Source organism: Piliocolobus tephrosceles, chromosome 9, assembly GCF_002776525.5.
Source record: "Piliocolobus tephrosceles isolate RC106 chromosome 9, ASM277652v3, whole genome shotgun sequence".
In the NCBI taxonomy this organism is placed as follows: domain Eukaryota; kingdom Metazoa; phylum Chordata; class Mammalia; order Primates; family Cercopithecidae; genus Piliocolobus; species Piliocolobus tephrosceles.
In genome coordinates, this window is record NC_045442.1 from 25,837,614 (window position 1) to 25,865,581 (window position 27,968).

Sequence of the window (27,968 nt, forward strand, 5' to 3'; positions counted from 1 at the left end):
TCGAGACCAGCCTGGCCAATATGGTGAAAGCCCGTCTCTACTAAAAGTAGAAAAATTAAATGGGCGTGGTGACACACACCTGTAATCCCAGCTACTAGGGAGGCTGAGGCAGGAGAATCGCTTGAACTCGGGAGGCGGAGGTTGTGGTGAACCGACATCGCGCCACTGCACTCTAGCCTGGGCGACAAAGCGAGACTCTGTCTCAAAAAAAAAAAAAAAAAAAAAAAAAAATTGTGTTTATTTGGAAAGACTTTATTATGCCAGCGAGAAGCGAATACAGAGTGAAACATGAAAATCCCCACGGGTATTACAGATAATCAATCACTGATGGCTCCCCACTTTGAACTCACCTTAGTGTAGATGTCAAGAAGCATCCAAGCTGCCTGTTGAGGCTTCAGCTGAGGCTGACCTTCCCACCAGGCTAACCTGCAAGTGAGCACATGCATATGGTTGAGATATCAGTCATATATCAGACAGTTAAACAGCAGAGAAGTGAAAAGAGAGGTTTAATGCACATAACCCTCTTTCAATAACCGAAGTGCTTGACCAAATGATGTCACCTTACTTGTGTTTATCAACACCTCTTTTAGCAAGAAGTCATTCTCCAACTGCTAACATAATCTGACAGCAGTCCCTAATTATTTTTCTATGTTTATTTATACTTGAAAAACAAATTTCAAATGTAATGCAGACACGATTCTTAGCAGTAATTTGGAAGACACAACAAAGAAAAAATAAAACAAAATGAAACTTCAAAAGCGTACTTTTAGAGTTAAACCTAGAATATTTATTTAATAAAATAATGTGTACATAATTTATAATTACTATTACACTATATTTATATCATATATTTATTTATATTTAATAAGTTATGAACTTTTAAAATTCAATAAATACTTTCTTTTAAATATCTAACTAGTACAGTTTTATGCCATCTTGGAGCTATACTAGAATTTGTTCAGACATTACTTGCTTTGATTTTGAGTTGCATGCAATATTTGTATGTGATTCTCTGGCAGATTTTTTGAGTCTTTGAATAGATTCCAATAAATTGAAATAATAAGTTAACTGATATAGATTTTGTTAAGAGTATTGACAAAATATTTTTAATTTATTTTTATAGAGCAATAAGAACACTTAAATTCCCACCATGAATATGTGAAAGTGCCAATTTTGTTGCACAATTGCAACCAATTTTTTAATCCATGAGTATTTGCTAGATAAAATATTTCATTGTTTTATTCATTTTAGTGTCTGTAACATAAAACTTAACATTTTGACATATATTTTTCAGTCATATATACTTTTTTCTGTAAATCTCATTATTCTTTATTCCTACTTACCTATCAGGGTTTTAGTACGAATCTTGATGAAATATAAGTCCTGTACAGAATAATACTCCATTTTGTCTGTAATGTTTTGGCAAAGATTCTCCTTAGCTTTAGTAGCCTTTTAATTTAGTTTATGTGTTTTGAAATGGATGAGATTTTTATTGTTTTATGCAGTTAAATTTTTAAAATTTTCTTCTGGCTTATTTAATTGCATGTAATTTTGGAAATCCCTTTTAATATTTATAAAAATATTCACTTATAGGCTGTGAATGTTTTGCAGTTCTTTTTAATGCATGAAATTTAAATCAGCTGGAATTAATTTTGCACCCTTAAGCCTTGCTATGAAGAGATTCACCTTTTCATCTCTGCTCCATCTTCTAATGAAGCCAGCCTTGCAGAAGGTAATGAAGTTGGTCAGTGTATCTTGCATTCTTTCTTTTATTACTCCAAAAATACTACTTATGTGAGTTGGGCTATCTCAAGCCCAGTTATTGGAACTTCTCAGCACTCATTTCCAGCTCTTAAACAGAGAACTCCAATTAGTTGCTATGCATACTTCCATAGTACAAGATAAAGAAGGTAAACATGTTATGGGGTGTCAGAGACAAGGGAAAGAAAGAAAAAGGCAGCAGTAGTGAGGGAATCATAGAAAATTTATTTTCAAACTACTAGAAACAAAAAAAATGATTAAAAGAAACATTCCTTTAGGCATCAAAAGATGACTTTTGAGCTTTGAGCTTCTTTCGTAGAATGTTTAGGGCATTTCCCAAAAATGCACTATATTCAACCTAAATATCATCATTATGAAATTGTCATCAAATGAAGAACATGGGCTATTTTGTAGAATAACTGACCCAGAGTCATAAAAAGATTCAATATCATGAGGAATATGATCTAGTCAACATTGGATGGGTAGACTAATGAGACATAACAGCCAAAGTAATTTTATGAATTTTTCCTGAAGCCTGAATTTAAAAAGAAAAAATGAGTATGCTTTTTCAAATAATTGGAGATGAAAAATAGATATGGTATTTTAAAAATTAGTTGAATGAATGCTAATCTTTTCATGTATATCAGTGGTGTGGTTTATTGGGCAAATATCCTTGATATTGAGAAATCGATTCTCCAGTATACTTATAATTAAGAAGCACATTTCGAAGTGTTACTATGGGTGCACTCTACCTTCAAATGGTTTGGTAAATGGACTGTGTGTGTGTGTGTGTAGGATATGCATGTTTACATGTGTGTAATGAAAGAAACAGCAGTTAGTGAATATGAGTGTTTATTTTAGTCATTTTTTGTTTCCATTAATTTGAAAAGTTTCTGAATACATTAAATGCATACATACATACATACATACATAAAGGTAATAGTAGTTCCTACTTCACAGACTTATTGTGAGTACTAAATGCGCTATTTCATGTAAAGAGCTGACTACTACTATGTTTTATAAATTATTACTATTTAATGCATGTTAAGTAATACTAAGTCACAGAGAATCTTGGGATGAGAATATTGAGAATACACTTTCCAGTGTTAATAATAATAATAAATGTGCAATTATTCAGGTATTTGCATTCTTTCTTTTATTACTCCAAATATATTAGTTGTGCTTCTCCTATGTTCCTGCCTATGTTTTCTCAAGCAGTCCTGCCATCTGTTGTCCTAGTGTATGCTTCAATGCTTCAAATAGAAGTAACGTACTACCTTTTATTTTCGTCCTCTTTTTACAAACCCATGTTTCATGCCATTTTAAGTCCGCTTTATTTCATGAAGTTTCTTTAGAGCATCCTGATCTCAATTGAGATTTTTTTCCCTGAATTCCTACAAATTGACTTATTGCTTCTATTACTGCTCTGGGAATTCAGATGTAGATGTGAAACTATTGATTTCTTTGCCTCTTACTCTAAAATACTTTACAGCATAAAGTGTCCATTTCTAGTAGGAGTTTTGGAGAATAAAGAAAACACCTTCTTAAGAAAAGAAGAATATTCTATATTATGGCTGGAGCTAATCTTTCAGATGGTGCCTAATTGTGAAAGTTGAGTTGTCCCAAAAGTCTGAAACTTAAAGTGAGAAAAATTATATGCCTTTGAAGATTTCTTCAATTGTACTATACAACCCAAGTACAAAGAAGAACTGGATTTCTCTGTGCATTTTAATTCTGACATTCACTACCTACTTCCTAAATACAAAGAATTTTCTGTAATAAAAATTGGACCCATATTAGGATTAATGCAGATAAGATTTCCTCAAATGCAATACCAATCATAATCCCTTCAATTTAACTTTCTACTGTCATGGGATTTTCAAGGAAATAAATTTAATTTTTCTTGAAGTCAAATGTATTAATAGTTAATAAAAACAAAGTCCAATGATAGTGTTAGCAAAAAATAAGAAATGTATGTAAAGCCCTTCTATATTTGAATTAAATGCCTGAATTGGGCAGCATTAACTCCTAGACATTAAATATGACGTGGGTGAGAAGAAATATTTCAGGAAAAAGAAAATATTTGCTTGTTGAGCTAAAATGATGAATGGATCTATATTATAAAAACAGACCACAGGCTTATTATCAGAAAGATTGTCTTTCCAGTTATTAGTAGAATGCAGATGTACATTAACAATGGTATAGGAAAGTCAGATACATTTAGTATGTGTTATCTACTACAAGACAAATAAAGGCTATGATATATAGTGGACATATTTTTTAAAAAATCTTTACTCCTTTGCATTCGAATCCTTCAATATTCTATTTGGTTTATTTTTCTTCATTTCCAAGCTGGGTCTCTTCAATCAGATTATTCCAAATTCCTGGCTATTGTATCTCATCCAGATTTTGGTGTAGAAGATGAGTCAGTCCATTGAGAGTTGTCTCTGAGACCTTATTACTCAGATGGTTGAATTAACTAGGATGGGTAGGATATACCACAACAACAAATAAACACCAGCATCTTACTAGCCTAAAAATATATAGACATATTTATAGATCAAGGGAAGTCCAATTTGGGTTGGGTCATACTCCTGCTTATCAGTTGGTCACATGAAATATATGGCTTCTAAAGTCACTGCACCTGAGGGTGAAAGAAATGGAAGACTTAGAAATAAATATTTTTAAGAGACAGGACTATTTGTGACTTAGACCATTTCCTCCTACCACTCATTGACTAGAGGTCAATAATTTGACTTCAGCAATATGAAAATAAGGCTAAACAAATGGGTCTTCCTATATGTCCAGGAGGAAGAATAGGATGACAAAAATGTCTCTGGGTTAGTCTTCTTTCTATAGAAGTTAATAGTCCCATAAACTATGAGCCTTGAGTAATCGGGGTCCATTTCTTTTACACTCAGTATTTTAAAAAGAACTTTATTAGAATTAAATCAAACAGAGGCATTTTACCGATTATTTCAGGGAGGTATCTGGATGAAGACTTGCACATGACCTCATAAAACCTTTTTTTCCTTTTCTTAAGTACTGTTTGAGTTGAATTTCTCCATTTTAAAACCAAGAGTCATCACTAATTTAGACCTTTTAGACTACCCAGACCAATGCTTTATAAAATTAACACCGTTAATCAATTAATCAACTGGTGCATCAATTGGAAAGAATTTATTTTTCACGTCCTTAACATTATAGTGCACCTGGCAAACTTCTAATCATCTGTCAAACTTTGTTCCGGTGTCACTGCTTAATGAAGTGTCTTCATTCCATTCTGTACACAGCTCCATTAATTCACTTAATTCTCATGGGCAGCATGGCATAAAATATAAAACCATAAGCACTGAAATTAGAATCACTAGGTTTAAATCCTGGCCTTGCTAATTACCAGCTTTGTAACATTGGGCATTATGTATAATCTCTTTTTTCCTCAGTATCCCCAACTGCAAAATGGGGATAAAATATTAAGTTATCTTAAAAAATAGAAGAATTAATAAATAGAAAACTATAGAATAGTGACAGTCATTAGGCAAGATTAGATATTTTATTGCTATTTTTATTTTTACTAGACTGTGAACTCAAAAACAAATGCATGATTATTTACTATTTTCTTCAATACCCAGAGCATGCTTAGTATAAGTGAGCACTCACTAAATATTAGTTGAATGTGTTGCACTAGTAATAACAGTAGTAAGATAATTATAATAACACCTAGCATTATTAAGCACCTAGGATGTGCTAAGCATTGTTCTAAGTGTTTTCCATGCATTAACTTATATAATGAGTAAGCTGAGAAAATAGTCTATCACTGAGGATAATTAATACTTGCTATTATTATTTAAAATACTAAAGAATTTCAATGGCTTAAAAAAGAAGAGTTTATTTCTCATTGGGACAAAATTTAACTTTGATGTTGCTAGTTTCAGAGATTTCCTGGGTAGAACTTCCAACAGTACTCACTCAGGGTTCTAGATTTTCTTCTTCCTAGTGCACATCTTTTATAAGGCCTTCTGAAGTTACCTTGAAAGGAACAGAGAAAAGAATCATAAAATGAATTTGCTTTGTTGTTTAATTAGAAACAGGACTAGAAGTATGTCTATTCCTTCCACAACTGTTCTATTGGCCAAAACTTGACACAAGATTGTGCAAAATGAAAAGACCTCCTTTGTGATCATGAGTAAAATTAAATCACTTGATAAAAAGTAGATTTTAAAGATCTATTGACGGGAGTGAAGATTAAAATCCAAAACAAATGAAAACAAAAGGCTGCTATTATTGGAAATTTCCACTGAAGAAACAATTAAGAGTGGCCTTGCAGGATGCAGACTAAGAAAAAGTAGAATTGGTGGAATGAAAGGAGAAAGCATTCCAGGTGAGAAGACAGGCACAGCTAAAGGTGTGGAGGGAAGACTCTACAGGAACAACTCCTGTTAAACAGCTGAGCACCGTGAAAAAACTCAGACTCAGTACATACAACGCTAGCAACAAACAAAGGTCATTAAAACCACGTAGCAATGAATGCATGCATCCTTCTTTCTAGAAAACCTTGACATGGAAATAAGCCTATTGCTGGTGGGAGATTGGGATTTACTCCACTGCACCTGGTTATCAGATAAACAGATTCTTTATACTTGAATTCAGTCCTTTTTCAAACTCCTACATCCACATAAGATGGTTGACTAATCTTGTTTAGAATGATGTTGTTGGCAACGTTTTCTGACACGTTCCACCTGTTGCATTGTACTCTGAATCCTGGTTGTTTTTGCACAGTTTAGTCTTGCCTCCTTACCAAGACTATATACCATTCAAAAATAGAGACTTGAATAAATTCAAAGTCCTAAGCACAGTGTAGCAGACATAATAGTTGTTTACATAACACTGGCTTATCTCTCAAGTCATGGGATGTTGTACAGATACCTGGCACTGCAGTTTTGTGCTCTGGACACAGGCTTCTAAACAGGAGCACAGCAAAATCCGCATATCTTATCTATATTTTTTATCTTTTCATCTTTTCTATTAGTCAGTGAAGGAACAAAAAGCTAAATTATGATATTCTGAGTCATGGAGCTCTCCTGGTCTCTGTAGTCCATTTTGTAAGGGATGAGGCAGAACTGAACGTTAATTAGTAAATTATTGATATCCACCCTGCCCTGTACATGCAACCACCAGTGACCTATATTTTGCTGAATATGTGATATTCTGATACATTAAGATACATTATTCTTTCACTCCTTCTGACACATTTTCAGGTTGGATGCCATGTTGTCTTGTGTGGGTGCCCAAGCTTGGCTTAAAATTCTAGTGCTTTCTCTCTTCCAAGGGCTGAGGCATTTGGAGAAGGTGTAACTGCTTCCTGGGAATGCATTTGCCAAGTGTTAGAAGTTAAATAAGCAGAGAAATTTAAATGACATGTCATGTAAAACTCAATTCAGATCCAACTGGGGTGTCTCCAAGAAGCATCTTTAAATATAAATTTCTAATCTATGTTAAAATTACATCTTAAATTAAATGCTTATGGAGATGAATGGATCGCTCTATGACTCAAAATCATTTACATGGACTGTTTCATGCTTAATCTGAAACATGTTTTCTCTAAGGTTCAAATGGGTAGGTTGACAGTCTTCTACTCTTCAGACAATTTCATCTTTAGGCATCTGAATTTTTCTTAAATCAAAATCTATATTGTCTCAAGTGGGCAAATGATGCGTCCAGCTGAAGGCATATGAATTGAGTTTAGGGTTCTCGTGATAAAAATATGAGATGCAAGCTGTGTGCAGTGGCTCACGTCTGTAATCTCAGCACTTCGGAAGGCCAAGGCGGGCAGATCACAATGTCAGGAGTTCGAGACCAGCCTGAATGACATGGTGAAACCCGTCTCTACTAAAAATACAAAAAAAAAAAAAAAAAATTAGCCGGACGTGGTGGCACGCACCTGTAATGCCAGCTATTCGGGAGGCTGAGGCAGGAGAATCATTTGAACCCAGGAGGCAGAGGTTGCAGTGAGCCGAGATAATGCCACCACCGTACTCCAGCCTGGGCAACAGAGTGGGACTCTCTCTATATATATATGATGCAGACTGTGCATGTGATTTGTCTTCACTTATGCAGAGTAGAAACATAGTGGCTAAATAAGGTACCTTTGTGGTTTCAAGAAAGAAGATTTGACTGTTAGCTTAAGTAGGTGGGACTGAAGAGAAGCCTATAAATAAATATAGGGGCTATTATAGCAGTCAGGTAACCTTATTGTGTTTATTATCTTCTTTGCATTAAAGTAGATGACTGAAGAATTAGGCTAATGGAGACATTGAGCAATGGATGAGGAGATATGGCAAGATAAGTTCAGGATTAGAATAAATATCGTTCAAGGGAAAAAAGAAACCAGTTAGGGGGTTGCCACAGCTGGCCTCTCTCAAGCTCTCTCTTTTCCCCTCTTTTTTTATCTCTACCTTCGGTTAAAACAAAATAAGCAGAAAACCATTAGCTTGGGATTGTTTCTGTACCCAGAATCCTTACACAAATAAACTGATATTTAACTTAAAGGCATTCCCTATAATGCATTAATTTTGAAAAAAAAAAAAAAAAAACAAATGAATTAAACTGAGCTTTAGCCATTCACAAACAGCTATTAGTTGTATTACTAGAGGCTTTCCACTGGGCCATACACAAATAAAGCAAATGCCTCACTTTACTCAATCAAGTGATGTTCATACTTTGAATCTGCATTCAGTCTATAAAAGCCTGCTGCTCAGGCTGCTAAAGTGGAGCTCTCTGAACCTCTTCTGCTTTTGAGTGCTGCCCGATTTGGGAACCTTTTAATGCTCAAGTGAACCCTGTTACATTTATTTTGCCTACAGGTTTTCTTTTAGCACGTATGTGTTTTTTCAGCATATATGGCTTCCTTTAGCTCATGACCATTTCATAGTCCAAACATTTGTGAACAGAGTAGCAGTTAGTTTCATTCACTCAATACATGCAAACAGAATAAGCCTTTGCCACCTAGTCTGAAAGACATTATGTCAAGACTGCTTTGCTGAGGCAACAAATTCTCCCCTGTTGTCCTTCAACTATACCCAAGACTGAGTATCACTGATGAGGATGAACATAGATGTAGAGGTGAATAGAGATTTAATATATAATAGATAAATAGAGATAGATAAATGATAAATAGTGCTGCTGAAGATGATTGTGACTATAATCAGCTTGATAATGATAATGACAGTGATCATTCATTCTCATATTTTACTTTCTCTCTTTCAGGCTCTGTTTTAACTAAATGACATGCTTTCACTTATTGAACTTTCACAACCCTATCAAATTGATACTATTATCATCTTGTATTTTACAGAGAGAAAATTAAGCCAAAAATAGGTTAAATAATTTATTTTAATGCACAGTAGACATAAAAAATGCAGTAATATTAAAAACAATGGCAACAATGAAAACAGCCCCAAACATGGAATAAACAAGGCTCAAGGAAAATAGAATCTGCAAGTCATATTAATATCTGTGGTGTTTCCCCCGAAAGTAGTACAGATATTCAGTGAATCTTTTTTTGGAAAACTGAGTATTTGTAACCCATATCTAGCAGAGGGATGAAGATCCCAATACCTTTGGTGATGATGCCAGAATGTGACTACTCTTGAGGTGTCCTCAAAGATATTTACCTATCAATGCAGAATATAATTCTCACTAAATTCAGAATTAAGGATATTATGAGTGGAAGGGTTATGTTCACTGATAAATGTGTCATTTAAATCTTAGTTATCATGCATGGATGTCTTAGACACTCATCTCTAATACCTTGTTCCATTTATAACTCATTTGATAATCCTGCAGTAAAGACTACATGCAGGCATTTAGAGAAGCTATACTTTTTCTAGCTTATATCTGGTTTCTACTCCAAGACCACAAGAGACAGACTCCCAAAAAGCAACACTTTTCAGGTTCCTGATTCCTCCAAAGTATAATTCATATATATGTATATATACAAATTACTATATATATATATATATCAATTTATATATAGTATACTTACTATATATTATCAACATATCTACTTTCCTGCAAATTTTTGTTCCTGTAGATTGGAACATTACAGATAAGGCTTGATCTTACAACTACAAATCTATCACCTTGACGTTAATATAGATTACATGTCAATATGAAATTTGGCAAGAATGGTGCCATCCAATAAATCTAATGAGAAGCATTACATTTTTCTCAATATACTAGCATTGTCAATTAGGTTTGATTGAAAAATGAGTTGTTCTCACTGCCACTAGAAGCAGTAGATCCCAAGTATTCATACATCAATAAATAGCTAATAACAGGCATTGTGTATGTCATTAAATAATCATAACAGTGATTCTTCCTTAATAGGACTGGAGTGCCTTGTATCCTGCAGCTGAGTAAATCACTGCACTTGATTGTTTCCTGTTTTATTCTAAAAAGTGAAGACTGTAAATAATGTGAGCTGTTAGCTGTCATACAACTCATATCATTAGTAGAAGGAATATTTATAGAACCCTAAACAAACCTAATATGACAGAAAAAAGATGAAGAGAAGACACCAAAGACAAGGTTGGTGGAAAAATAATAATAGAAAATAACATGTAATATGCTAGATAAAATATAATAATAAACAACCTGTTTAGATAAGCATACTTACAAGCAAATAATGTGTTAAGGCCAGGCCATTCACTTATACTTGGTTGGATGTTTTGGTGGAAAAATATGTCCTGAGTTCCACTATTGTAAATTGAAATTTGGTTGCTTTGCTTAAGTAAAACAAAGTGTTTATCCCAGAATAACAATAACATAATTAGTTCAGTATGAATAGTTTTATGAAATTGTATTCAGGTATAAGTGTTACTCAGCTACTCATAACAAAGTATGGAAATATCATTAGCCTTAAGAAGATGAAAGTTAAGTGCCAGTAGCACAGACTCACATTTATTGGAAATTCGGTCTTCTGGTATTTTTCTTTTCTGCCATTCACATCACATACCTTGTATTTCAAATGTGCCTCATGATTCAAGATGATTTTTAAAGTGAAGGAAATCATGCCCATGTTCTAGACAGCATGAAAAAGTGGGACAAAATGTGCTGACTCAACTCTTGTAAAAAGCTTTTCTGTAAATTATACAAATATCTTCTATTTACATTTCATTAGTCAAAATACCTAGCTTAAAGTAAGCTGGAAAATACAGCAGTAAAATAGGCATATGACTATATTTAATAAAATTAGTAACAAGGTCTTTTCTAGCAAAGGTTTAATTCATTGCTTGTGACTAATGTGCCCTCTTATAATTACTAAGTAATTTGAAGAAAAATATAAATAGATGAAAGAGAGAGAGAAAACATTGGAATGTACTGAAGACCAGCTAAGTGAGGAGTTTTGTGGTTGAGATCTACAGCAGGAGAAAATGCAATGATGTCATGGATTTGAAACTGCTAAATTCCATTTCTTAAATCAGTGGCTGAGAAGCTGAATACAACTTCTGACGCTTTTGTAGGTATGATATGATACCAAAAGGAAAAGCCCTGATAAATACCTCAGCTTTTGGTCGTGACTGCAATAATGATACATCCATGGAGAAGGGAGCAGAGGAAATAGACAAGCCCTTAAATAAAATAAAGTCCACTTTTAAATCATCTCAGTCCCTAGTAGAGATTAAGATGACCTGGAATTTCTAGTTCTGCTAGCACAGCTGCTTTTTAAAAAACATAAGTAAAATTTATATGGAGGGAGATGGTTGTAGTAAATGCCTTGTATTATCTCTATAGGTTTTCACATTTAATGTATGGATATGAAGAAATAAAACAACCAGTAAAGAAACCCATATGAGAGCACAAAGCATGAAAAGAAGCATGAAGGAAAAAAGTGACAGATAATAGAGGCAGATCAACAGAGACTACAACAATAGGCTAATTAGGCTTATGATGTTTTAATAAGAAAGCCAACCTTAATGTGTTTATGAAATTATAAATAGTATTGTAAATTTCAGCTGGCAACAAAAACTAGAAGTAAAATAAAATAGAAATAAAAATGAAATAAAATTATCAAAATCATAATCAATAAATAGATGTGCTAACAGGTTAGACACAGACCACGAGAGACCTGGTGACTTGGAAGATAGAAAAGCTGAAAGCACACTTCCTCCTAGTGACCTGGAAGACAGAAAAGCGGAAAACACACAGGTAGATGCACATCAAGACAAAATTATAAAAATTGCAAAAATGGAGCATAAAGCACATATGGAATTTATTATGAACTTCTAGTATGCATGGAATTGAAATCCAGAGAGGTGAGGGGACAGAAGAGGGAACAGAGATAGTGGTAGTAAATTTTCCCCAAATAGATGTAAGTCATCAAGGCTCATATTCAATAATAATATACTGAAGTAGGAAAAATTCCCCAAAAATCCCCACAAGAACACCATGATTAAAGTCCAAAAGAAAGAAACCCTTATAAATAGACATATAAAAGTCCGTATTACCTTCAAGTGAGCCACAGTGAGAGCGGCAGAAGAGAGGAAATAGGTGAATGATGTCTTTAATTAATGAAAGGAATATGAATACTAATCTTAAATTGTCTATCCAAAACAATGCAAAAGAAAAACAATTCATATATATTCCTTTAAAAAGCCAAAAATACTTTTAGTCAAACTCAGAAAAATTTTATTAGCAGATTTAAGCTAAAATCAAACCAAATAGCAAAAACAATAATGCCAACATGAAAAAATTACCAGGTAAGTATTCTTTCAGCAGAATAAAAAAGACCCTAGGAGAAAGGTGGAATGTACATGAAGGAAAGGACAGTCAGACGAAAGTTATATGAATGAATCTAAATAAATATTGACAGTAACCACAAAAATGAAGATGTTGTGAGCTTTAATATATACACAAAATTAAAGTATAAAACAACAGTAATACTAAAGTCAGAAGGGAAATAGTGTTAAAGTGTTTGAAACATTTTGAATTGCCTGGAAGTCAATAAAGTATTAACTTTATTCATTAGATACATTATGCAATCTCTAGCATACCAGTACAACTATAAAATAATCTATAATAAGTTAATACTGGGCAAGGTTAATAATAAAAATGTAATAACTCAATCAACAAGAATTCAAAGAAGCAGAAAAAAGGGAACATGGACAGTCAGGTCAAATAGATAAGAAAAGGTAAGCTATTTGATATTAATAATGAATAATCATATTTATAACAGTAGTCTAAATATTTCTAACTAAGAGGAAGCAAACAAAATGCCCTATTAGATTTTTAAGGATGCCCTAACAAATTATTGCAAACCTTTTGGCTTAAAATGACAGAAATGTATTCTGTTACAGTTCTGGAGGCCCAAAGTCCAAAATAAAGACATCAACAGACCTCCAAATATTTCACAGCAGAACATATTCTTCATCTTACAGTCTCTGGTAGCTCTAGAAGCAGTTCCTTGGCTTGTGGCAACATAATTCCCATCTCTGTCTTCAACTTCATATGGCCTTCTCCTCCCTGTTTTCTACTCTTCTGTCTCTCATAAAGACACTTGTTATTAGATTTAAGATCCACTTGGTTATTTGAAGATGTTCTCTTACAGAATCTTCAACTTATATACATCTACAAGGATTCTTCTTTCCAAATAAAGTAATATTCATATGTACTGGGAATTAGAGTTGAGCATATCTTTGGGGAAACCAATATTGCCTATCATATTTGTGGGACAAACTCACATATTTGCTGTTGCAATAGACCCTTAAGTAGAAAGAAAAAGAATCAGAAAAGATGTCCTATACAAACACTAACCAAAAGAAATGCAGATTTTAAGACAAGGATCATTATTCTTGTCACGAGGAGTGATAATTTCATAATGATCAAAGAGTTAATTCACCAGAAAATATAAAATTCTAAATGCATGTGCATCTAATATTGTAGCCTCAAAATATCTGAAACAAAACTATAGAGAAATATATAGGAAATGATACCATGATTATGGTACAAGACTTTAATACATCTCTCTCAGTATATGAGAGGGTACAAAATAAATCAGTAAAATACAGAACATTTGAAACACAAAATCACAAACTTGACATACCTGGACAAACTTAACAAGCACTGAACCCAAAAATTTCAGAATACAAATCACTTTCAAGACCATATAGGATGTTTAACCAAATGGACTATCTGTTAAGCCCTTACCCAAATCGTGACAAATATTCCATAATTGAAATACTGAAGAGTTGGTTCTCTAGTTTGAAATTAATCACAAATACACTAACAGAAACTGGCAGAAGTTTGGAAATTAAGCAATATGTGTCTAAGCAATCCATAGATTAAAAAGATATTACGAATGAATATCATAATTGCAACCAAAAATACAACATTCAATAATTAAGAAATTCAGATAAAGCTATGAATAGACAAAATTTATATTTTTAAAAGTATACATTAAAAAATAAACCTGAGAAGTTAATCATTTAAGAATTTAAGTGAAATAAGCACAAAAGGATAAATGCCACAAATGTGCTTATATGTGGAATCTAAAAAAGTCAAATTCATAAAAGCAGAGAATAGGATAGTGACTACAAGAGGTATGGTGGGGTTGATGTGGAGGATCGGGGAGGTTGGCTGAACATACAAAGGAGGAATAAATTCACAAAATCTTTTGTATATTATGGTGACTATAGCTAATAATATATTTATACTTAAAATTGCAAAGAAAGTCGATGTTAAGTGTTCTCATCACAAAAAAAATGATGTCTATGAGGTACTATATATGCTAATTAGGTTGACATAGCCATCTTTCAATCTGTACATATATTAAAGTGTTATTTTGTACATGATAAATACAGGTGGCCCTCTGTATTTTTAGGGTGTGAATCTGCAATTTAACCAACCACAGTTTAAAAATATTCAAAAAAGTAATAATAGATAATCATATTACAATAAAACTAATACCAATAAAGAACAATATAGTACAAAGAGTATTTACATAGCATTTACATCATATGAGGTATAATAAGTACTCTAGAGATAATTTAAAGTATACAGGAGGGTGTGCATACATTATATAAAAATACTATGCCCTTTACATAAGGGACTTGAGCATCTACAGATTTTGGTAGCTGAAGGGGGATCCTATAATCAATCTCTCAAGGATATAAAGTAGTGACTGTATATACAATTTTTATTTATCAATGAAAATTAGAATATATTTTAAAGGAGGGAAAACACTTAAAAAATAACATGTATCATAAATTTAATAAAAATTCATCTAAAGAATTTTAGAAGCGACACCAAACTAATGCTCCCAGAAGAGTAGAAGGAACAAAATAATAGTGATAGAAGCAGAAGTTGACAAATAAAGGAAATCAAATATATAATGGGGAAAATCAACAAATCCCAAGGGTAATTTCTTAAGACTAATAACATAGATTTAATAATATAGATTAATCCATGCCAAAACCTTGAGGCAGACAGACAGGCTATGAGAGGGGCCTCTAGCAGGTCAGGTGGTAAGTGGCAAGGCTGGAATTTGCCCCTTGGGGCGTTTCTGGAGCTTTCTTTGCATGCCGAGTTGATTGCTTGCATCCACAAAGTGCTTCGTTAGTTTTTTAAAGATGCCCTAACAAATTGCCACAAGACTCTGGCTTTTTTTTTATTTTTTATTTTTTTATTTTTATTTATTTATTTTTTTTTTGAGACGGAGTCTCGCTCTGTCGACCAGGCTGGAGTGCAGTGGCCGGATCTCAGCTCACTGCAAGCTCCGCCTCCCAGGTTTACGCCATTCTCCTGTCTCAGCCTCCCGAGTAGCTGGAACTACAGGCGCCCGCCACCACGCCCGGCTAGTTTTTCTTTGTATTTTTTTAGTAGAGACGGGGTTTCACCGTGTTAGCCAGGATGGTCTCGATCTCCTGACCTAGTGATCCCCCGGTCTCGGCCTCCCAAAGTGCTGGGATTACAGGCTTGAGCCACCGCGCCCAGCCCAAGACTCTTGGCTTAAAACAATAGAAATGCATTCTCTTACAGTTCTGGGGAACCAAAGTCCAAAATAAAGACATCAGCAGAGCTCCAAATATTTCATGGGAGAACATACTTTTCGTCTTACAGCTTCTGGTAGCTCTAGAAGCAGTTCCTTGACTTGTGCATTTTGTTGATATGTCTCTAGGGGTCAGACTGATTTTGTTCTAGAGATCCCTGGGTCTTGCTGGTAATAGCATGGGGATCCATCAATTTGTTTTGCCACTTTCCTACACACAGACATAGTTTCCATTCATAGGTCATTATTAAATGCTTCTTCCTAAGGCTTAAAAAAAAAAGAATGTTGAACTACACTCTCAATTTTCAATACTAAGATAAAATGCAAATGATTTCCATGCAAAGACAACCTGAATAAAAATTATACTTCTTTCAGATTTTCCAGATCTGAATGTCTGCTTTAGGAGCAAAGTCTTTGCTCCTGGTGCAAGGCCTTGGGGCAATTCCAACTAGAAAGAAAATGCAAATAAAGTTTATCAGAGATTTATAATACTAGATATTCTAGATACAGAGACAGAGTGAAAAATGGGCAGATAGAGAAGTTGTCAGAAGAGTTGCCGCCGGGAACCCTGCTAGTCATGTTTCCTGGTCAAACCGGTTCAACTATGGCCATAGACATAGATCCAAAGCTGACACCTTCTGTCTTGGAAGTTTCTTGAGTTTTCCTGGCCAAAGGAGTACTATATTGTGGGGAGCATGTAGAATATGAGATGACATTTCAATTTTGTTCTAAATGTCAGGGGAAGTTACCGAGATTTCTTTTAAAAGATCACAGGCTGTTGTGTAGAGGATGGATTTAGTGAACATGAGTGAAAGCAGGGTGACCAGTCCTAGGGATCTGTAGCAGTGTTCTGAGAGCTAGCACCCATCCACTCCTGGGGAATCATTTTGGATAGAACTAGTGGATTTAAGTGACTCTGACTTCACAACTGCATTAGATATACCCCCATCCTCCCACCTCACCCACAACCCAGATTGCATTAATTAACCAGCCACTCTTCTAATTAGCTTGGGGCAATTATTTTCCCTGTGAAAGCTGGTTTTGGGAAAACATTCTTCCTTTTCTCTTAAGAAGAGAGGAAGCTGAAAATCAAAAGTTATTATGTTTATGGCCAAAAGTAATATGAAAGACAGTGAAAGTCTTTCAGCTATAAAAGTAATTACCTAAAATCAAAGGCATGAAAATGATGGCTGGCTCTTATAAGTGTGTTTTAGGTCATGCAAATCATGTTAAAAGTTGCAATTAGAAATAGATTTTTTTCCCCCGGGAGAGCTACATGCAATATTCAGCTGAGGAAATTTACTTCTCTTGGACTCGAGGCAACCATCCCTCCAAATTGTAATCTGTTCTTCTATATTACATGTAAGAATCGTTGCCGAGGTCAATATCTTGGTGATGTAAATCGTCTCTTGTGCCTGATATGTGTCTTCTGTTAAGAATATTAGGCTGAAATAGTTTAATGGCAGATATTATGGAAGAAATTGTGCACCTTATTTCTGATTGCTGGAAAATTGGTGATTCTCATCCATCAAAAATTATTTTCTAACCTAATTTTTCTTCAACTCTACTGTAGGGCTTTTAAGATTATTTTAAGAAGCATCTTTGCTGCTACATTTATCACGGGATGTGAAAGGACAAAGTTTTAACATCTTTTGTCTAGAGTCCTTGGTCATTTTTTATTGTAAGCCTTTGGGTTATATTTTGTTAGTGAAGTAAACTCTAGCGCAACTTTGAACAACTTCTAAGAATCATTCAGTTTTAGGATGGAGAAAGGCCTTTGTCATAGTCTTATTTTACAGCTTCTTATGTAAGCTGCAAAACTCAGTAAAGTACTTTGTGAGTAGAGTATGCCTTCATCCAGTTATAAATAAATACCCACCAGCATCTATGTTCAGGTACTGTGTTAGGTTCTAGGCATACAATAATCCACAAAACAGACAGCATTCTTGCTCACAAGGAGCCTTCAGTTTAGTGTGAGCAAAGGGCCATTCATTCAAGCTTCTTTACTCTGTGGGCCCCTGATAAGATGTAGAGCAAGTGCCAATGTCTGCACTGAAAATTTTATTTTATGTTGAATGTGAAAGTCTGATGTTTCCTCTGAAGCTTTGGGCTTGCACACCTATTGCCTGTGGGCCTGGTGTCAAGATTGTGTCTGTAAGACATTGGAATCTACATGGTCTTTAATGTTTTCTAAAATTGTGGTCTGTGGATTTTTATTTTGAGCTCTTACTCCCCATCAGACATTTTAGCATGGGTGTACATGCACACATGTATGTTACCCGTGTTTTTGTGTCTTTGCAATGTCTCCTCAAAGCAGATTGGTGTGACCAATTTGTAAATGAGGAAATTAAGAATGAACATTCACTTGCCCTTGGCCAAACAACTGGCAACTTGTAGACCTAGGATTCAGGCTCAAGACTGTCTGCTTCAGCAGCCTGTACCCTGTGCCTGCGCCTACTCCAGCACATCCCCGTCTTTTTGGTTTGTACTCCTTTCGGACCCCTTCCACTTAATCTTGTAGAACAGGGCAGTTCTTACCAGTTTCTCATTTTCATACTAAAAATGATTGGTGCTTTAACCTGTTGGTGCTTCAGGTTACTTTCTGTACTGTGTCTTTCTCCTTAAGAAAAAAAAAAAAAATGAATGGGAAATTAAACTAAGGGCGGATACTCAACTTAGATTGTATATGTGGCTACTTGTATGTATATAATACTTGAAACTGTTCAAACTACAGGATGAAAATATACAAGCCCCAAAATTGAAAATTCAAACATTGTGCTATGAACTAAATTATGTGCCCTCAAAATTCATAGTTCAAGCCATAACCCTTAATATGACTGGTTTAGAAGATAAGACCTTTAAAGAGATACTTAAGATTAAATGAGATCATAAGTATGGGACACTGATGGGATTGATGTACCTGTAAGAAAAAGGAAGAAACCCTAGGGAACTCACATACACACAAAGAGCCATCTGAGGCACAGTGAAAAGTGAATATCTCCAAGTCAAAAATATCTCCAAGTCAATCTCATGAGAAATTGGACTAAACAATGTCTTTGATCTTGGGCTTTTAGTTTTCAAAACTCTGGAGAAATACATTATTACTGTTTATTCAGTCTGTGGTATTTTGTTATGACAGTCCTATCAGATTAATACACATGGTGACATTAGAAGAGGAAGAAAGAGGAAGGGAGGAGGAAATGGAGGAGGGAGAAGAAAAGGGGTGAGAGAAAGGAAGAAAGGATGACAGGAAGAGTGAGAAAAGAAAGCAAGAAGGAAGGGGAGGGGAGGGGACGGGAGGAATGGGAGGGGAGAGGAGGAAGAAAAGAAAAGAAATGAAGGAAGGAAGGAAGAAGAAAGAGAAAGAAAGGAGGAAGGAACGAAAGAAAGAAAGAAAAGAAGGAAGGAAGGAGAAAAGAAATAAGGAAAGGAAATTCTAGGGAAAAAAAAGTAAAGAAAATAAGTGCCCATTAGAAAGATTTTAGAGGGAAGAAAGAAAAGGTTTTTTTAAAGTTCAAAAGGGAGGAAATAAGTGGACAAAATAAAGACAAAATGTCTTGAAAAGCAGCCCAGTGGCTTTACAATAACTAGTGGTAAAATTCCCTTTTTTGCAACATTAATTAATGTCCTCTTCTGTGGGTCATTCAGTGAGTCAAGGTTCTTCCCGAAGATCAGGCACCCTACAAGGGCTTCAGAAACACCCACTTCCCTCCCAATACAACTGCCTAGAGATTGTCATATCCTAGATAGCTAACTTGTGCTTTCTCCCCTGATCATGAGAGGGAACACATATCTGGCTGTCAACACTGGAAATGGCAGAAGAGCTTCCTTCTCTGTGTTCAGTTTAACGGCCTTGTGGGGCTGAACATTCCCCGTCTAGTTATCTGATAAACACTCTACCCCACAGAGGAGAAATCTCTCTTTCACTTGAACAACTATCAGCAGAATTTCCTTATAATCTTTGTAAGGTCCTGGGATGTTTCTCTGATTGGTCCAGTCTCCACTAGATACCATGGAGCCAATGGTTGAACATCAAAATGCTTATCTAATCAGGTGAGTAGAGGGGAGATCTGACATTTTCTGGTTTGCCAGACATCAGTTTTAGTATCTGTGTCCTGTCTCACAGGTCAGTCCTCACCTACTGGTCATCATAGAACCCGTTTTATCCACTGACAATATTCCTATTTATATATTCCTGGTACTTTCCACCATATGTTCAAGCAAATTAATTGTATCACTTTATTTTACAGGCAAAGTTGCATGTGCTAAAACACTTGTGGGCAAATTCATAAAAAACTCACAACCTTAATTTTCATAAGTGCCAGTTTCTTCACCTGTAAAACTGAGATAATAACAGGTACCTCGCGAGAATAGTATGAGGATTATATGAGCCAATGTGCTAAAGTACTTAGAAAAGTATCGGGTATATATAAGTTATTTAATAAATAGGAACTAACAATATTGTGATTATTCAAAATAGGCATCCAATTTATTACTTCTTAGGAGAATGATACTATTAGCAAGCTCTAAAACTATAGGAAAGAGTGCCACCACTTCCACTGTTCCTGGGGTGGTATTTCCAGGAGGGTTGAATGCTGACTTCCTCCCTGTCCACCAGACTAAGCCAACTGGCATCCTGGTGAAGACAGATCCCAATTCTTGTTCCCACTCCCCTCTTCTCTCTGTAAATAAGGAACAGAGCCACAGTGTGGATCAATTAACTTTTGTTTTGCAATTTCAAGTGTGTGCTGGCTCCCTAACACAATCTCCTTTCAGGTAGACTTTTCACCAGACATGCTATTATCTTGTCTGGGGAATGCTGTAGATATATACATTAAAAAAAAAAAAAAAAAAAAAAAAAAAAACCCAAAGAGATGTTTTGAGTATACAAAAATGTAACTCCAGGAAGATTTTTATTCCTTCTTATAGCACTACTCTCTCCTTGTTTCCCTACTCTGGGGACACTTAGTGAATAATGTGTGCGAGCTTAGGAGTAATTGAGAATAATGGCAGTGTCAACCTTAGGACAAGTGATAAATCTTAGTTTGTTTATGACTTAGAATTTTTATTAATGTTTGATCAAAAGAACGCTTCTTAGTTGTAATTAAAATACGCTAGAGCAATTCTTTAGCTTCACAAATGAAGAAGGAGGCTTGCAAAGCAACTTCAGAAATTTCCTCCCAGGAGCCACAAAGTAAACTTTGATGAGAAGTAGCCAAACCACAGATTATTCTAGAGCATGTGTAATTTCAAGGATCTGTTATAGTATAATTTCATTTATTTTTAAATAGTCATATGTCCTGGCTGCCTACTATCTACTGTGATGACACTGTCTCACTCACAGGGAAGTTGGGTGGAGATAGATATAAATACATAAGTGATTACAAAAAATATGTGATAAGTACAAAAATAACGTTCTATACTAAGTGCTATGGGAGCACAAGAGCTGTGATGCTTGAATGGGATCTTTTTAGAAGGGAAATAATATGGCCTCAATCCAACAGATTTTGATTTAATTATCTTGTAGTAGGACCCAACTTAGGTATTTGTTTTTAAAGTTTCACTGATATCTATGCACAGCCAAGATTGAGAGGTACTGCACTAACAGATATCAGTCCTGCTGAACTTCCTTATTCTTGGCAGTAGCAGTTTTATGATCTCTCTCAGGGAAAGAAGGCAATGAAAGTTTTTTATATTCTAGTTTTAGGATCTCATCATGAGAGAACATGAGACTCAGCATCCCCTGCTCCTTGCATGTGAACAGAGGAACAGAGATGCCCATTTGGCACAGGAATGGGAGGCAACTAAAATTAACCAGATATACTTGGAGACCAGGACTTTATTTCTCTGAATCTTAATTTCCCATTCTAAGAGGAAAGAATTAGACACTACTGACCTTCTATAACAAATCACAAGTACTTAAAATTCTTGAGAGAAAGAGACTGGGATGGTAATCCTCAAATTTAAGTGGTTATAAGAATCCTCAGATGGAACTTCTTATAATGCATATCCCTGGGCCTTATCCCCACGGAACTTATTTGAGTATGCTAAGAGCAGGGGATTATGTGCATAAATTGTATATTTTTCATAATCTAATTGGGTTGCTTTTCTGTAGGGAACTTGAATATACTTTGAAAAAAATACCACAGTGGGGCTTGAGGAATCCCAGTTGGTGCCAAGAAGAAGGTTTTATAATTTTTTTTAGAAAATAAAAGGAGAACAGAAGAGGAGAAGTCTTAGGTACGACAGAAGAGAAATTGTAATGTACCAAAGTATATTGTGGTTTAAAAACAGTGCTTTAGTATTGGAAAGGATAACCAAGGATAACCAAGGTGATTTGGTCTAATTACATGTAGCAACATCAGTTAAGCCATCATAAATGAATAGCCATGTAGCCTGGCTGAATTCTCTCAGGGGATTCCCTACATCCCTTTTCCATTTCTGGTTGATTCTTGTTGTCTCTTCGCTGACCACATCCATCAATCTATACTTTTTGCCTTTTGGCCTTCAGCAACATTGAATAAGCCAGCTTGTTCCTGCTCACAGCCCTTTGTATATATTTGGTAATGGCTCTCTTGTCATTTGGCAAAACGGTCTTCCTTTCTCCCTGAAGAGGCCTCTTCCCCCAATTATTATTCTTTTAATAGTTTTCAGAGCGTTCACCATCCTGCTCACATTACTCTGAAAACTGCAAGTCTCGGAAAGGGTCTTCCTAAATGTTTCCTGAAAAGCAGTATTACCCACATCTCCCATCCTCTACCCCATGGACAATGAGAGCATTGCTTCCTGAAGTCACTTCCTATTACTTTTTTCAATGTATTTACTGAATATTAGCAAATGAACTTGAATTAGATCTAGAAGAAATTGATGATTCCTTCCAATCACTGACCCACTTGGCAAGGGGTAAACTCATTGAAACAGAAAAGAAATTGAATGCCTTAGAATCAGTTAACCAACTCTAATCTACCTGAAATCACTCTTAGACCTGGTGCCTGAGAGTACCTGAACTAAGTGTGTCAGGATTCTGTAGATTCTTGGAGGCAGAAGGAGCAGAGAAATTATAAAGATTAAAGGTAGTAATCAGGGCTTTAATCCCACTCCACAACCAAAACCAAGTGTTTGGATTGTCATGTTCTGATTCCATAAAACTTGGCTCATCACCACAGGTAGTAAATGGTCATTTTATGGAAGGTGCTGTCTACTGGGTTGGCAAAACCAAAACCATCATTTCCTCCATCAATCTTTGATTTGCAAAGTTGTTTTTTTAATACCAACTGTGGCAGAGTTTTTATATATCATGCACAACTAAGGCAGAAGCCTCTGTTCTTTAAGAGGCCAAGAGGAAACCTGGCCCAGTGACTCACACCTGTAATCCCAGCACTTTGGGAGGCAGAGGTGGGTGGATCACTTGAGGTGAGGAGTTCAAGACCAGCCTGACCAATATGGTGAAACCTCATCTCTACTAAAATATACAAAAATTAGCTAGGTGTGGTATCGTGGGCCTGTAGTCCTAGCTCCTCAGGAGGCTGAGATAGGAGAATTGCTTGAACCCGGGAAGCAGAGGTTGCAGTGAGCCAAGATAATACCACTGCACTCCAGCCTAGGTGACAGAGTGAGACTCTAAAAAAAAAAAAGAAAACAAAAGAGGCCAGGAGGAATGGAGGAGGGAAAGACAGAATGTCTGTTTCTACTCAAGTTTTATGCAATAAGAAAAGATGTTGTGGAAGAAAGACTGGGAAATAAAATGGTCTAAAAATCTTCTAAGGGAAAATAAACAAAACATTTTATTCTCTGTGGAAATGTTAATGCTATTCAGTCAACTAAGGTGACTGGCAGTGGAGTGGGAGGTGAGTTATGGGCAGAAGATCAGAGAACTAGAAGATTGGACTACTCCATCTTTTAATAGTAAACATTCTCCCAGACACGTATAACTCAGTAAGACATGGTCAAGTGTACACTCTTGCTCAAGGATCTATAATGATGCTTAACCCCCTCAGCACACAGTCCTCTGCAGGCTTTCTGCCTCATGAATTACTACCTCTCCATAGCACGCAAATTCTCCATAATGAAGCTCCAAGGGACCATCCTCCAGAGTCAGGGCCAGAGACTCAGCAGTGTTAGCTGTTTGCTGTACCCTGAACGTGGTAGTCTCTTTCATAACCCAAGTCATTGTTCTTGCTGGCTCTTCAACAGCCAGGTTTCTTCTGATCTCTTTCCGATGAAAATCTAATTATGTTTTAGCATCAACCACAATGCTATGTATGTCCATTAAACATTTCTTGATTTTTTAAATGATTGCTATGATTTATAAAGCTTCAATTATATAGCAGGCATCACATTAAGTGATGAATACATTATTACTTATCTAATTCCCATAACCATCTCATAATATAAAACATTATTTTTTTCTTATTTTGGGACTAAAACCAGAAACTTAGACAAGTTTTGTCTTCCTGTTAATGCCACAAAGATTATAAGTAGATAACTTGGACTTTGGACCCAGATCTGCACTTACCAGAATCAATACTCATGGTCCTCTGTCACCTTTCATTATTACTCTTGCCCTCTACTTATACTTCCTCAAATAATACTTGTAAGTATACTATACTTATAGTATACTACTTATACTTCCTCAAATGTAAATGTGTCTCTACTGAGTACCTATTCTAACTTTGAATATAATTTGCTCTTTTCAGATCTACTTTCATTGCTCTGCTGTAAACAGTTCTTATCTCCCCATCCTTCCTCTTGGTTGGAGGAAGAGCCATACCAGATAAAAATTTATTGAACTCAAAGTGAATGAAAAATGAATAAGACTTTTGCTTCTGGCTATGATGTACCTTGTATCAGAGTAATTCACATGAAAAGAAACACAAAAGGAAGTCATTTAGTGAGAAGGAATATAACCCCTGGTAAAAGATGAGGCAAAAATATATTTTAAAAGTATGATGTAAATAACCAGATATAAATAAATAGACACTGTTTAAAATAATAGCAATAATGGTTTTGGGGTTTTAATATACATTGTAGGTAAGGGTTGCAAAATCTTTGGTGTGGAAGTGATAAAATAGTTTTTATTATATATTCTAATAAAAAGGAATAAATGTAAAACTGAACTAAAAAAATAAATAACATGCAAGCTATTAGAGGGCAAATGGATGATTTATAAAATTTGTAATTATTTCAAAAGAAGGCAAGACTATGAAAAAATAATACATGTGAACACATATAGAACAAAGGATAAGATGCTAGATATAAGTAAAAGCGTATTTGTAATTTAATTAAAATAGACTAAATCTTCTCTCTAAAATAAGAATTGATAGGCTGGATTATAAAAAGAAGAAAGTAAACTAGCTAACCCATGATTATAAGAAACACCATTAAATATAAGGACACAGAAAAATATAAAAATAAAAGGAATGTAAAGATTAAAAATGCACCAAGGAAATACTAACCAAGATGAAAGCCAGTGTTACCCTACCACCATTGAAAAGGGAGATATTTATGATTAGAAATATTTCCAGAGGTAAACAGAACATTTCATGATAATAAAAAAGTCTACTCAACAGAAATATGCATCTACTCTAAACTTATATTCCCTTTTTGTTTTCAAAACAACATGTGAAGTTTAGTGTATTTTACTGATGCATACAATTTTTTAGATAAGAAAATAGAGAATTGATGGAAAAGGATAAAAATCATGCCTACTGGAAATCACCGAAGCATATCTCAAAACAAAAAGGAATCACACAGGAGTAATCTAAATTTATCAGGAAGAATTTGGACTGGATGGGGTAAAGAATGCATAATCAAGAAAGCCAAAAAAAAAAAATAATAACAATTTGTATAATGTATGCCCTTATTACTATGTCCTGAAATAACATATAAAATGAAAGGTGGTGATTAGGTCAATCATAGTATGTAATTTCTCTTTCTTTTGACTTTTTCAATGATATGATTATTCTTTTTATCACGTATGTATAAAAAGCCTAATCATGAATGTTTGACATTAGAGATAGTTTATGTGGTATTATTTCCATTGATATAAATATGCCATTATGTATTCATACATATGCAATATTTATGTGCAGTTACATCTATACAAACGTGCGTATAGTGCAACCAAATAAAGTATTAATGCTGACGTGTATAGGACTATAAAATGATCCCTGTTTGGAAGAGAGCTAAAAATCTACCCAACCTTATATGAACCTTAAATCACCTATCTGTGACTACATGATAGGCGTAATATGCAGATCTATACAATCCTCAACTTTATAAAAGTTCCTTTGGAATATGATGCTGTGTTAAGATCATCTCTTAATCATTTGTAATTTTTCTTAATATTATTTTCTTTATTAATTATTAAATAGGTAATACACATTGATCAAAATTCAACAATATAGAAGTGAATACAGTGAATAGTGTGCTTCCCTTCCTCCCTATTTTGATCCCAGATAAATCAATTATTCTCTTTGAAAGCAATGACTAATGTCTATTTAATTTCCAAAGGTATTCAGTACATTTAATAACATTTAGTAATTATATATAATATATATATAACAATGGATATATGCATATGTGTATGTGTATATGTATGTGTGTTTATATATGTCCTTTTTCTTTAGTCACATTGTTTTATAGCTGAATTTTTCACTTAAAACTACCACAGGGAGATTTATAAAATTGACTTTTTACATGGCTATAGAATATTTCATTTTATGAAGGTATCATAATTTATTGTACTTGTCTTCTTATATGGAAATTCATTTAGTGACTTTATTTTACAATTATAGTTATGCAATGAATGTCCAAGCACATATATTACCTTGCTTCCACCCCACCCCAAGAAAATGAAAGTGCTTCTGTAGAATAACTACAATATTCAGAACGCTGGATTAAAAAGGCTTTTCAATTTTAACTTTCAAAGCTACAGCCAAATTGTCCTGTATGAAGACAATTCAGGTTGACAGTTCCACTAATAGTGACTTACCCTTATCAACATTCTCAGCATATTATTCTGGGAGAACTCCAGGAGAGTGGGAGAGAAGCATAAAAAGGCAGCTAGAAGTTTCTGAAAAGGCAAAGTTGCAACACTATGATGAGTGGTGACTGACCACATTCTTGAGCTAACCTGATTAAGAGGGGATTCTCAGCATTAGAAACTCTGTTAGGGTCCTCTTTCCTCCAGACAAATAATATGCAGCAGTCATTCTTTGAAACTACAAGACTTCAATAATAAAAATTTTAGTGTTTGCCATTATTTCATATAAAATCAGTGGAACAAGTATTAACAAAAAATCAACTTAAACAGTGAAAAAAGCATTTTTAAAAAAATGCTATTGAAAGCCCCATGATAGATTGTGTCGCAGGGAAAAATGGGTATTTATGGAAGGGGAGGCAGAAGGAGAGGGTTGAGAATTACATTAAACCTTTAAAAATAAATCATGTTTTATTCCTCTGTATATGGATGTTCCATTCTCTCAGCACCATTTATTAAAGTGACTGTTTCTTCCCCAATGTTCTTGGAATCTTTGTCATAAATAAATTGGCTATAAATAAGTGGATTTACTCCTGGGTCCTCTATTCTGTTCCACCTGTCTATGTGCTTGTTTTTATGCTAGTACCATGCTGTTTTGGTTACTATAGTTTTGTAAAAATATTTTGAAGTGACTTAGTGTGATGCCTCTGGCTTTGTTATTTTTGCTCAAGATTGCTTTGGTTATTCAGGGTCTTTTGTAATTCCATATCAATTTTAGGATTTTTTTTCTATTTCTGGGGTGAAGACTGTCATTGGTATTTTGCCAGGGACTGCACTGATTCTACAAATCATTTCTGTTGGCATGGTTACTTTCAAAATATTAATTCTTCCAATCCATAAATGTGGGAAGTCTTTCCATTTTTTTCATGTCCTCTTCAATTTCTTTCATCAGTGTTTTATATTTTTCCTTGTAGAGACATTTCACTTTCTTTGTTAAATTTATTCCCCCCAAAATATTTTTTTGTAGCTATTGTAAATGGGATTGCTTTCTTGATTCTTTTTACCCTAGAGTGTAATTGGTGTACAGAAACCCCACGGATTTTTTTATGTTGATTTGGTATCCTGCAACACTATTAAATTTGTTTATCAGTTCTGTAACATTTTGGGGAATCTTTTAGG

The 27,968-nt window shown here is 34.7% G+C and overlaps 1 long non-coding RNA gene across 1 annotated transcript; it reads right to left on the reverse strand.

Annotated features, from left to right (window-relative positions):
* Positions 1-334: 334 nt before the first annotated feature.
* LOC116418930 lies at positions 335-26,869 on the reverse strand. Its single transcript, XR_004229144.1, has 4 exons — positions 26,802-26,869; positions 16,175-16,256; positions 5,731-5,790; positions 335-426 (listed from the first exon to the last, which is right to left on the reverse strand). It is a non-coding gene; the product is annotated as an uncharacterized LOC116418930 (long non-coding RNA).
* Between the last annotated feature and the right edge of the window lie 1,099 nt (positions 26,870-27,968).